This window comes from Setaria italica, chromosome V (assembly GCF_000263155.2).
Source record: "Setaria italica strain Yugu1 chromosome V, Setaria_italica_v2.0, whole genome shotgun sequence".
Taxonomy (NCBI): domain Eukaryota; kingdom Viridiplantae; phylum Streptophyta; class Magnoliopsida; order Poales; family Poaceae; genus Setaria; species Setaria italica.
This window is the reverse complement of record NC_028454.1, coordinates 20457622-20470069: the sequence shown is the minus strand read 5'-3', so window position 1 is coordinate 20470069 and position 12448 is coordinate 20457622.

Here is a 12448-nt window from a genome sequence, read left to right as displayed (position 1 = left end):
GTTTTAAAACCGGGTGCGATAGAAGTGGTATCAGAGCTGTATCTACTGTAAGACATAAACCTAGATAGCAATGGTCGTATTCTAAGGTTTCTTTTGATATAAAATTTCTTATTGCCTTATCCTTGACCTCTTTGATAAATATTCTCATTCCTTGATCATTTTCTTTTCTCAATCCTCCTTGATAACTTGAGCCCTTTTCATTTGCACTTCATGTTTTGCAAATGTTAGGCTCTCGATCCTTGTCTATTTATTTCCTCTCTCCTTGATCACTGCTTGATCTTGATCATTTATTTATCCATATCTATCTGTCATGCAAGATATGTGTTGCTCAAATCCATTCTTGCCATCATGTGACATATCTGGAGCTACAGAATTCCAAATGACATGAAACCAGTTGGGTTAGTTTCAAAATTTTGTTTATTACATGCTGTCAAATTTTCAGAATTGTTTGATATTCTGTCTGGAAGATACATACAAATTTGTGAAGCGATCAGAATCTGATACGGTTACTTGATACTGTCATCTTGTTTAATTTATATCTCGAGATGTACACATCCGATTGAGGTGAATCCAGTTGTGTTGCTTTGAAAATTTAGTGTGTCACGACCTGGTAAATTTTCACTAATTTGGAGGAATTCTACTGGAAGCTACATCTGATTTAGTGGAGCTACCAGTTCACCATAAGAAGTCAAGCCTTAGCAATTGAAGCATGCACCAAGAAGCTAGAGTCAATGCTTGACAAGCACAAGGTTGCCTACACCAAACATGTTGAAGCCTTACCAAACAACCCCTGCTTAGGAGTACCTCTTGCAGCCTTACTAACAATGATTAGCATCATTCCTTGATTGTGTGTTGATTGGTGAAGTTTTGTGCTTGCATGATGATGTTTGTCTTTATGAAATTGTCTGATTTGTTTCTTTGTAATGATTGTTGGTGTATTGTGGATCTTCTACCTACAATGACATCAGTTGCTTAGTTGGGTTCCTCTTTTGAATCTCCCATATCCTTGTCATCCATTCCTTTCTGCCCAAGCAAATGGAGGACATCAAGAACGAAGCTGAAGGCGACACCAACGTTAACAAGGAGATGCTATCGTCACCACCACCGTCTAGGTAGAAGCAATTAGAAGAAAGCAAGGGCTTACTCTAGTTCTTTGCCACCTTGCTGCTTGCAATCTCCCATCCACCTCACACCGATGATGGCCCCAGTACCCAAGAAAGATGGAGATTCAAGATTCTACACCACTCGACAACAGAGACTGAATGTCTATCTATCTCAGCAACAATAATCTTGTTTACCTCCTCCTTGTTTCTTCTCTCTTCGAATCTCGGGATGAGATTCTTGTTAAGGGGGGTAGTATTGTCACACCCTAAAATTTTTGAATTTAAGATGTGATTAAAAGGAATAAATAAACAATGATTTTCTCATAATTTTAAAAAAATTCTCAATATTTATTTTTCTTTACATGAAATTTAGTATAGGAAAAATAATTGTTTGTTTTTTGTAATTTAATAATATCGTTCTATGTAGACCAGAATGGGGACTTCCAGTGACCAGAGCGCCAAGTAAACATGATTGTGGGCGGCCGTAACGCCTTTTGAAGCAACCGCCAGCAAAAATTACGCCAGTGAGAGGTGCACTTTGTCTCCGTATAGGCGGCTTAGTATCTGCACTGGTCAGAGCAATACATAACTTTCTCTAGGAAAGATCATTGGGTCTACATCCCAGATCCCGGGTTCTATCTACTGGTGGTTTGCCTGACCATAGATCGGGCCCTACTCCCCAAGGTGATGATTGACAGTGGCAGCGGCTTAAACATCATCTTCACCAAGACCTTGAAGCGCATGGACTTCGACTTCGAGCGGCTCTAGCCCTGTGAAGAATCCTTCTATGGCATCGTCCCTGGCAAAGGGTCCTACTCGATTGGCTGAGTCGTTTTGCCGGTCACTTTTGGCACACATGCCAACTATCGCATGGAGCATCTCACATTTGAGGTGAAAAAAATTCAAGACTTCCTACCATGCCATCCTTTGTCAGCCCATGCTGGCAAGATTTATGGCAATCCTGCACCACACCTACCTTGTCCTCAAGATGTTCGCCCCAAACGGAGTCCTCTCTGTCTACGGTGATGTGGAGATGTCATCCAGATGCAACACCGATGCAGTGGAGCATGCAGAAGCCCTAAAGTTATCAGCTAAGGCTACCACCATAGTAGCCAAGTCTAGAAGATGAGCAAGGACCAGCTAACGATTCCTGAGAAAGAGCTGACCTCCATGGCGCTGTAGCCTGACCCCAGGGTCAAGAAGATTTGCCTTAGCCTTGAAGACCCAACCAAGATGACCCTCATAGGGGCCAACCTGTCGGAGAAATAGGAACTCACACTCACTAGTTTCCTCCAGGAAAACTCGGACATATTTGGGTGGAAGCCATCTGATATGCCCGGTGTCTCGAGGGAGCTGGCTGAGCACTCCTTGGACTTTAGCAAGACTGCGCGACCGGTCAAGAAAAAGCTTCGTTGCTTCGACCAAGATTGCAAGAAGACCATTAGGGTAGAATTAAATAAGATCCTAGCTGCCGGATTCATCCGTGAATGTAAGCATCCTGACTGGTTAGCCAACCTAGTTCTTGTAAGAACACTGCCCTAAGGACCCCTTCCCTCTTCCGCGTATGGACCAAGTCGTAAACTCTACAGCAGGGAGCATCCTGCTTTACTTCCTCAACTGCTACTCGGGCTATCACTAGATTGCCCTTGATCCAGCCGACCAAGACAAGACGGCGTTCATAATACCCTTCGGCATCTACTGCTACAACACAATGACCTTCGAGTTGAAAAATGCCGACGCCACCTACTAGAAGGCAATGCAAGGTTGCCTCGTGACACAGCTATTGTTGGAGGTATGCCCTAGAGGCAATCATAGAGATGATGATATTCCATTTGTATCCATGATTTGTATATTGTGTTCATTGAATATCCATTAAAGGCTACTTGAATTGATTTGCAATTATGTGAATTGTATGTGAAACTCTTTACTTGTATGGTTATTCTAAAGTTGTCCCTAGTCGGAGTTCATGTGAGGACACACATGAATATTAGACTAGCACATGTATTAGTTGATGACTATGTTTCACAAGTCATGGACATGGAGATGTTGAACTAATAATGTGGACACATGTGGAGACATGTGCTAGGACTGACCCAACACGAGAAGTAGTTCTCTCTTTAAACAACATATACGCTTTGTTCTTAGACCTGAGATTGTCGCATGTATTCTAGATGTGGATCGACTTACTTAGGGGCTATCAAACGCTACGCCGTAACAAGGTAGTTATAAAGGTAGCTTTCGGGTTTGTCAAGAAGCATGCTATGAGACATGGTCAATCAAGATGGGATTTGCCCCTCTCTGATTGAGAGTGATATCTTTGGGCCCCTCGAGTGATCGGATCCGAAAATGCATGGCCATGCTACGTACGGTTAAGAGTTAACCTACAAAGGGATTCCGAATCACAGGATCGAGAAAGAGCGGTCGGCTTGAAGCTAGACCAAATATCGTGAGGCAAAGGGAATAGCATGTACATTATGTTGTGATGGTTCGTCTGATATGATCTTCGTGTGCGTATAGGAGTTGGCACGTCTTGCTAGAGGCCGCTACCGACTATTGGGCCGAGTAGGAGTACTCGTGTCATGTCTATACGTATCCGAACCCATAGGGTCACACACTTAAGGGGCTGGAAGCCCAAGTCGGATCTGATCCGAGTTGGATTAGGTTTAGAAGTACTAATGGGCCTCGGACCTAGAGGCCCGTTAGGAACCTCTATAAATAGAGGGGTGGGGGCGCCCTAGGGTTTACACCTTTTTGGCGAAACACATCTGCCGCGCCTCCCACGCCCTCGCGTGTTGCAACGCCCTTGGGTGAATTTTATATGAAAATTGATCTACAGAAAAAGTTACACATGAAATTCAACCGCTTTGTCATTTTTGGCGAAATTAGATTTCCCAAATTCGGCTTGGAAGATGGAGTTTCGGGCATCCGAAGTGTGGAACGTTAGGACGCTTAACTCTGTTTTGCAGGATGTATGTATCTTATGATTAGTATGGCCCTTTGTGTATGTGATGCATGTGTGTAACTCATTCGTGACCTGCGTGTCGCGCGTACGGCAACACGACAGGAGCCATATGTGTTGTCACTTTATTGTACTTAATGGTTTGCGTACCAATCTGTGATGATCCAAGCAACTATGTAATCTTCATTACTAGCTTCTTTACTAGCTATTAGGCGTAATAGCATGTTCTAGTTCTTGGAGGACTCATCACCAGGAGGATGGCGCACATGAAATATGGAGATGGAGATCACCATGGTGAACAGGTTCTATGGAGATGGAGATCACCATATGAAAACGGGCCATATTGTGTCACAACTGTGTGAATGCTATTCTGTTTATGTTTTACTTTCTACATGCTGTGATGTTAGAAGTAGAACGATCCCTCACAAAGTTTAAGTTAGTATGCCCTCCCAACTAAAACTTGCACCGTCCCATGTCTTGTACAATTAGTGGTGGGTCTATGAAATTAGGGTACCACTAGTTTTCCTTGACTAGACGGGTTTGTGTCGGACACCTTACACGCATAAGGGTTGGTTTGCTTAACAAGGTTATCTTAACGGTTAAGGACCTTGGGGCATAAAGGTTGGGCGCCAAGACATAGAGATGTCACCCAACAACAGGAGTCATATGTGATATGATTAGCAAAAGTTGCTTACCGATCTACCTTGTTTGCTAGCGGTGATGCTAAAGCTCACTAGTAGACTTGTTAGTTGTGGATCCTGAATCACTAAGTTTCAATAGAGGGATATTGATTTTAGTGGGAGTAGATTCTGTTAAAATAGTTTAATGTGATTTGCTCTATCATGGATACGTTTGTCTTAGCGTATTTTGCATTACTTTGTTGTAGATTAAATGGCACCTAGCAGCACTACACCGTTTGCTTTGCGTTCGGTCCTTGAGAAGGACAAGTTGAATGGAACAAATTACTCGGATTGGATCCGTAACCTAAAAATTGTTCTCAGGGCTGAGAAAAAGGAAGATGTTCTAGACAACCCACTACCAGAAGAACCTGCTGATGATGCACCCGCTGCTGCTAAGAATGCTTACAAGAAAGCATGTGATGCTAACCTCGAAGTAAGCTGCCTTATGCTTGCTTGCATGGAACCCGAGCTGCAGATGTAGTTTGAAACAAACCATGAGGCGCACGATATGATCGTAGCGCTTAGAGACATGTTCCAAACACAGGCCAGGACTGAAAGGTTCAATGTGTCTAAGGCCTTTGTGGAGAGCAAGCTAGCAGAAGGCGCAACAGTAGGACCACACGTAATCAAGATGGTTGGTTACACCCAATAGTTGGAGAAGCTGGGCTTCCCACTGGTCCAAGAGTTGGCCACTGATTTCATTCTTTCGTCTCTTCCGCCTAGCTATGGGAACTTCATCTTGAACTACCATATGCATGGGACGGAGAAGAGTCTGAATGAGCTGTGTGGCATGCTTAAAACAGCAGAGGCTGACATCAAGAAAAGCGCTAGTACCAGCCATGTGATGGCTTTAAAAAGAAGGGCAATTCTTCGAAGAAGAAGGGAAAGGCTGGAACGTCCAAGCCAAACCCAGCGCCCAAGGTTAAAGCTGGACCTGGACCTGCTCCAGACAAAGAGTGCTTTTACTGTCATGAACTTGGTCACTGGAAGAGAAACTGCAAGCAGTACCTAGCTTCGTTGAAGAATGGCGGAAGTAAGAGTACTTCTACCTCAGGTACGCTTGTTGTTAATGTTATAGACAACATATTTCTCGCGGATACAATTATTAATTCTTGGGTATTTGATACCGGATCGGTTGCTCATATTTGCAATTCGATGCAGGGAATGATAAGAAGTAGAAGCGTTGAAAGACGAGAAGTTGATTTCCGCGTGGACAATAATGCAAGAGTTGCTGCGTTGACCGTCGGGACGATACAACTCCACCTCCCGTCAGGATTTATTATGGAGTTGAATAATTGTTATTTCGTTCCTAGTTTAAGTCGAAACATTTTGTCTCCTTCATGCTTGATGAAGGATGGTTATTCATTTGCGAGTGAAAACAATGGTTGTGTGATCTCTAAGAATGATATGTTTATGGCTTTTGCACCCATTGTGAATGGATTATCTGTTTTAAATCTTGATGGTTCACTTGTCTGTAACGTAAGTGCTAAAAGGCCTCGGCCTAATGATTTGAGTCCTACCTACTTGTGGCATTGTCGCTTGGGTCATATAAGTGAAAAGCGCATGAAGAAGCTCCATTCCGATGGACTTCTAACTTCGTTTGATTTTGAATCATACGAGACATGTGAGGCTTGCTTGCTAGGCAAGATGACCAAGACGTCTTTCACAGGATTTCCTGAGAGAGCAGTAGACTTGTTGGAACTTGTACATAGTGATGTATGCGGACCAATGAGCAGGATGGCTAGAGGAGGATTCTAATACTTCATAACTTTCACTGATGATTTTAGTAGATATGGCTATGTCTACTTGATGAGGCACAAGTCTGAAACCTTTGAAAAGTTTAAGGAATTTCAGAATAAAGTTGAAAATCAGCGTGGCAAGAAAATTAAGGCCTTACGATCTGATCGTGGAGGTGAGTATTTGAGCCACGAGTTTAGCAATCATCTAAAGAGTTGCGGAATTGTTCCACAACTTACGCCGCCTGGAACACCTCAGAGAAACAGTGTGTCCGAGCGACGTAATCGAACTTTGTTAGACATGGTTCGATCAATGATGAGCCAGTCGGACCTACGACTGTCATTTTGGGGATACGCTCTAGAAATAGCAGCTTTCACACTTAATAGGGTACCATCTAAATCCGTAGTTAAGACACCATATGAGATATGGACTGGAAAGGTTTCTAGTTTGTCTTTTATAAAGATTTGGGGATGTGAAGTGTTTGTCAAGCGACTTCAGTCGGACAAGATCACACCCAAGTCGGATAAGTGCATTTTCGTGGGATATCCAAAGGAAACTTTGGGATATTATTTCTACAACCGATCAGAAGACAAAGTGTTTGTCGCTCGGAACGGGGTTTTCCTAGAGAAAGAGTTTCTCAAAGGAGAAAAGAGTGGAAAGACAGTGCATCTTGAAGAAGTTCAAGATGAACCGATCGGGCAAGAATCAATGAGTGATGCTAACGTAGCAGAACAAGTTGAGATACCCATGGCAAGAGAAGCACCGCCACAACCACGATGGTCGGCAAGGCTCCGCGAAATGCGGGAAATATTATTGTTGGACAATGATGAGCCTGCGACATATGCAGAAGCAATGATGGACCCAGACTCCGAAAAATGGTAGAGTGTCATGCAATCCGAAATAGAGTCCATGGGAGATAATCAAGTTTGGAACTTGGTTGACCCGCCTGATGGTGTTAAAGCCATAGAGTGCAAGTGGATCTATAAGAAGAAAAAGGACATGGATGGAAATGTTCACATCTATAAAGCACGACTTGTCGCAAAAGGTTTTCGACAAGTTCAAGGAGTTGACTACAACGAGACCTTCTCGCCCATAGTGATGCTTAAGTCCATTCGGATTATTCTAGCTATAGCTGCATATTTCGATTATGAGATATGGCAGATGGATGTCAAGACAGCTTTCCTGAATGGAAACCTAGCTGAGGACGTGTATATGATACAGCCCGAGGGTTTTGTCGATCCGAAAAATGCTGGAAAGGTATGCAAGCTTCAGAGATCCATTTATAGATTGAAGCAAGCATCTAGAAGTTGGAACATTCGTTTTGATGAAGTGGTCAAAGGGTTTGACTTCACCAAAAACGAAGAAGAGTCTTGTGTTTACAAGAAGGTTAGTGGGAGCTCTGTAGTATTTCTAATCTTATATGTGGATGACATATTACTGATTGGAAATAACATTCCTATGCTTGAGTCCGTAAAGACTTCACTGAAAAATAGCTTTTCGATGAAGGACTTAGGGGAAGCGGCATATATTCTGGGCATTAAGATCTATAGAGATAGATCGAGAAGGCTTATAGGTTTAAGCCAAGATACTTACATTGACAAAGTGTTGAAGCGGTTCAGCATGGAAGAGGCAAAGAAAGGGTTCTTGCCTATGTCATATGGCATACATCTCAGCAAGACTCAGTGTCCTTCGACTGCTGATGAGCGGGATCGCATGAGTAGAGTGCCATATGCCTCGGCTATTGGATCTATCATGTATGCAATGATAAGTACTCACCCAGATGTTTCATATGCGCTAAGTATGACAAGCAGACACCAGTCTGATCTAGGTGAGAGTCACTGGACAGTGGTGAAAAATATTCTTAAGTACTTGAGAAGGACTAAAGATATGTTCATCGTCTATGGAAGTGAGGAGGAGCTCGTTGTAAACGGTTACACCGATGCTAGTTTCCAAACCGACAGAGATGATTTAAAGTCACAATCAGGATTTGTGTTCACACTAAATGGTGGTGCTGTTAGTTGAAAGAGTTCCAAACAGGAGACGGTGGCCGATTCTACGACAGAAGCCGAGTACATCGCAGCTTCGGAAGCCGCGAAGGAAGGTGTTTGGATAAGGAATGTCCTCATTGAGCTTGGTGTGTTCCCGAATGCGTCCAGCCCGTTGAATCTCTACTGTGATAATAATGGGGCAATTGCGCAAGCAAAGGAGCCAAGGAACCAACAGAAGAACAAACACGTAATGCGGCGATTTAATCTCATTCGAGACTTCGTTAACCGGGGTGAGATCAAGATATGCAAAATACACACGGATCTGAACATTTCTGATCCGTTGACAAAACCACTCCCGCAGGCTAAGCATGATGCGCATGTAAGAGCTATGGGTATTAGGTACCTTCTAGATTGACTCTAGTGCAAGTGGGAGACTGTTGGAGGTATGCCCTAGAGGCAATCATAGAGATGATGATATTCCATTTGTATCCATGATTTGTATAGTGTTCATTGAATATCCATTAAAGGCTACTTGAATTGATTTGCAATTATGTGAATTGTATGTGAAACTCTTTACTTGTATGGTTATTCTAAAGTTGTCCTTAGTCGGAGTTCATGTGAGGACACACATGAATATTAGACTAGCACATGTATTAGTTGATGACTATGTTTCACAAGTCATGGACATGGAGATGTTGAACTAATAATGTGGACACATGTGGAGACATGTGCTAGGACTGACCCAACACGAGAAGTAGTTCTCTCTTTAAACAACATATACGCTTTGTCCTTAGACCTGAGATTGTCGCATGTATTCAAGATGTGGATCGACCTACTTAGGGCTATCAAACGCTACGCCGTAATAGGGTAGTTATAAAGGTAGCTTTCGGGTTTGTCAAGAAGCATGCTATGAGACATGGTCAATCAAGATGGGATTTGCCCCTCTCTGATTGAGAGTGATATATCTGGGCCCCTCGAGTGATCGGATCCGAAAATGCATGGCCATGCTACGTACGGTTAAGAGTTAACCTACAAAGGGATTCCGAAACACAGGATCGAGAAAGAGCGGTCGGCTTGAAGCTAGACCAAATATCGTGAGGCAAAGGGAATAGCATGTACATTATGTTGTGATGGTTCGTCTGATATGATCTTCGTGTGCATATAGGAGTTGGCATGTCTTGCTAGAGGCCGCTACCGACTATTGGGCCGAGTAGGAGTACTCGGGCCATGTCTATACGTATCCGAACCCATAGGGTCGCACACTTAAGGGGCTGGAAGCCCAACTCGGATGTGATCCGAGTTGGATTAGGTTTAGAAGTACTAATGGGCCTCGGACCCAGAGGCCCGTTAGGAACCTCTATAAAAAGACGGGTGGGGGCGCCCTAGGGTTTACACCTTTTGGCGAAACACATCTGCCGCGCCTCCCACGCCCTCGCCTATTGCAACTCGTGGATCTAGCAGTCCGGCTTGCGACGCTTCCTCTCTGCACGTGTGGATACCTTGGAGGTGTTGCGCCTGCAGCACTTGGACGAGCCGCCGACGAGCCACGACGAGCCGCCGACGAGCCACGACGAGCCGACGACGAGCCGCGGCACGAGGGTGATCTTGCTGCACGTGGACTAGCTGCTGAGGAGCTGCTGGACGTTGACGTGATCGACTACGTACGACTACGTTGATCGACTACGTACGACTACGTTGATCGTCTTCGCTGCATCGACGCAAATCTACATCTTCCGCACCAGTAGTGCGTCGAGTGGTAATCCTGTGATCCTTATATGGCAGTTCTTCCTGGTTTTACGCGGTAGAAATTTTGATTTGCGCTAGTGTAGCCTACCTCATATCCCAACACGCCGACCTTGTTGAGCGTAGCACCCCCTTAGATAATTCTATGCACTCAGCAATAGTACTGCTGATGTGATCTACCCTCGCGATCAGGTCGGAGGGCATGGGTGGGCGGGCGCCAACGAGTAGATCTGGAACCTTCTTGGAGAGAGAGAGAGTTCGCCGACTTGCTGGGCAAGCGGCATGATGATCCTTGGGTGGAGAACTTGTTCGGCTGAAAAAGATCCGATGGGTGACGAGCTGGTGCTAGACCCTGAGTTGACGGTGGGCGCCGAGTCGATGGAAGTCACCGGGTCAGCGAAAGAAGCAGTCAGATCGGAATCCACCGCTATGGTCCCAAATTGAATCTGGACCGGATTGGTGAATAAGTCCTTCATGCTATTAGAAAAAATAACACCGGGATAGGATGGCATCGAGGTCGCAAAAAGGATCTCGCAACCACCCCTACCTGACGCGCCAACTGTTGGATTTATAAGCCTGGCAATCCATCAGGGGGTTACCCAAGTGGTTGATTTGTAGGTGAGGGTGATTGCGAAATCAAGAACTCGATGGTGATTGCGAGAACACGAAGGGACACGGGGGTTTTAGATAGGTTCGGACCTCCAAGAGTAATACCCTACGTCCTATATGCGTAGATTGTATTGCTTTGTATGAGGTGAGTTGAGTTGTCCTCGGGGGTGCCCTTGGTTGCCTTATATAGGCTGACAACCTAGGGTTACAAGTCAGTTACAATCTTGATATTTACATGGAAAGCAATCTGAGTCGGACTACAAAACGCGTCCCACAATATCCGGGTAGATTTGAACTGTCTAGTTGCCTTGACGTGTACTCCAAGTAACTTCATGTCCTTGGCCCGTACATCTTGGTCGGCAGGCCCACTTGTCAGGTCCGGCCAGTATCATGATCAGTGGGGACCCATGGGGTACCCATATCTCTCAGTCAACTCAATGATCGATCCTCTAGCTGACGCGTTGATGATTGTCCTTGATGTTGCTGTCAGCCTTGATAGAACTTCTAGACTAGGTCTTCCTTCGGGAACTTGTGATGTGGAACTGCACGGACATAATCCTTGAAGCGCTCGTAGACTTCTGCAATTGTCTCAGTAGAATACTGAGAAAATGTAGCATTCTTGCTCCTCAGATTCCATATCTTGGCTGGAGAATAGTGTTCTGCCATGAAAGCTCTCATCAGTTCATCCCAATTCTGTACTATTTCTGCAGGTAGAGAATTAAACAATTGTAGCACTCTCCCAATTGTGCGGGCAAGGTCACGAGCGCACGGCCGTGTGGTAGTGCACGCCAGCGCGGACGAGGGCGGCGAGCCTGTCCCATCACAGCCACATGAGCACGGCGCGTGATGCGTACGGCGGGAGGAAAAGGGGAACAAGGGCGGCTGACGTGTGGGTCTCATGCATCAACAAGAGAAAAAGAGAGAGGGTGTGGCAGTTTTACCGGTCGGCTGACTGGCTTAGCTGGGCTGGCCTGCTGGGCTGGTGCGAAGGTGAGGCGAATGGGGTTAGCGGTCCAAGCCGGTTTGGTTGCAAGCTGGCCTGGTAGGTAGGTTAGTTTGGTTTTATTTTAGTTTGAATTTTGAATTCAATTCAACATTCAAACTCACTCAAATTTAAAATCCAAATAAAATCCAAGAAATCCAAATCAAACTAGCACTCAAGTTTTGAAAATAATTTTTCTTTGTATTTGATAGGAATTTTTAGGAGAGAAATTTAGAAGTTGTCCTGAATTTTCAAATGAGCACACAATTCAAATTTTTTTTTAAATTTCTGAAATTTCACTCAATTTAATATTGCTCAAATTTGAGGAATATTACACAAAGGCTGGAGGCACATGCCGCGTGCGCCAAGAGATGCTTCTAGCTAGTGCCTAGTGGGCTTGTGGCGAGAAGAAGATACATGAATGCTCTGGCCCGAGTGTCCGACACCACACAAAAACATCTGACGCTAGGCCTCGCAAGCTCCCGCATATAGCCCCACGCTCCTAATTGATTCTTATCCACTCATTCCTCGTCCTCCAGAACATCCACCGACATAGCCTCCTCCTCCACCTCTTCTTAAAGCTCCTTTCACCTTCACAGCCTCACTAGACTAATAGCATGGTGACCCACGAGGTCTCTCCAGGTGAG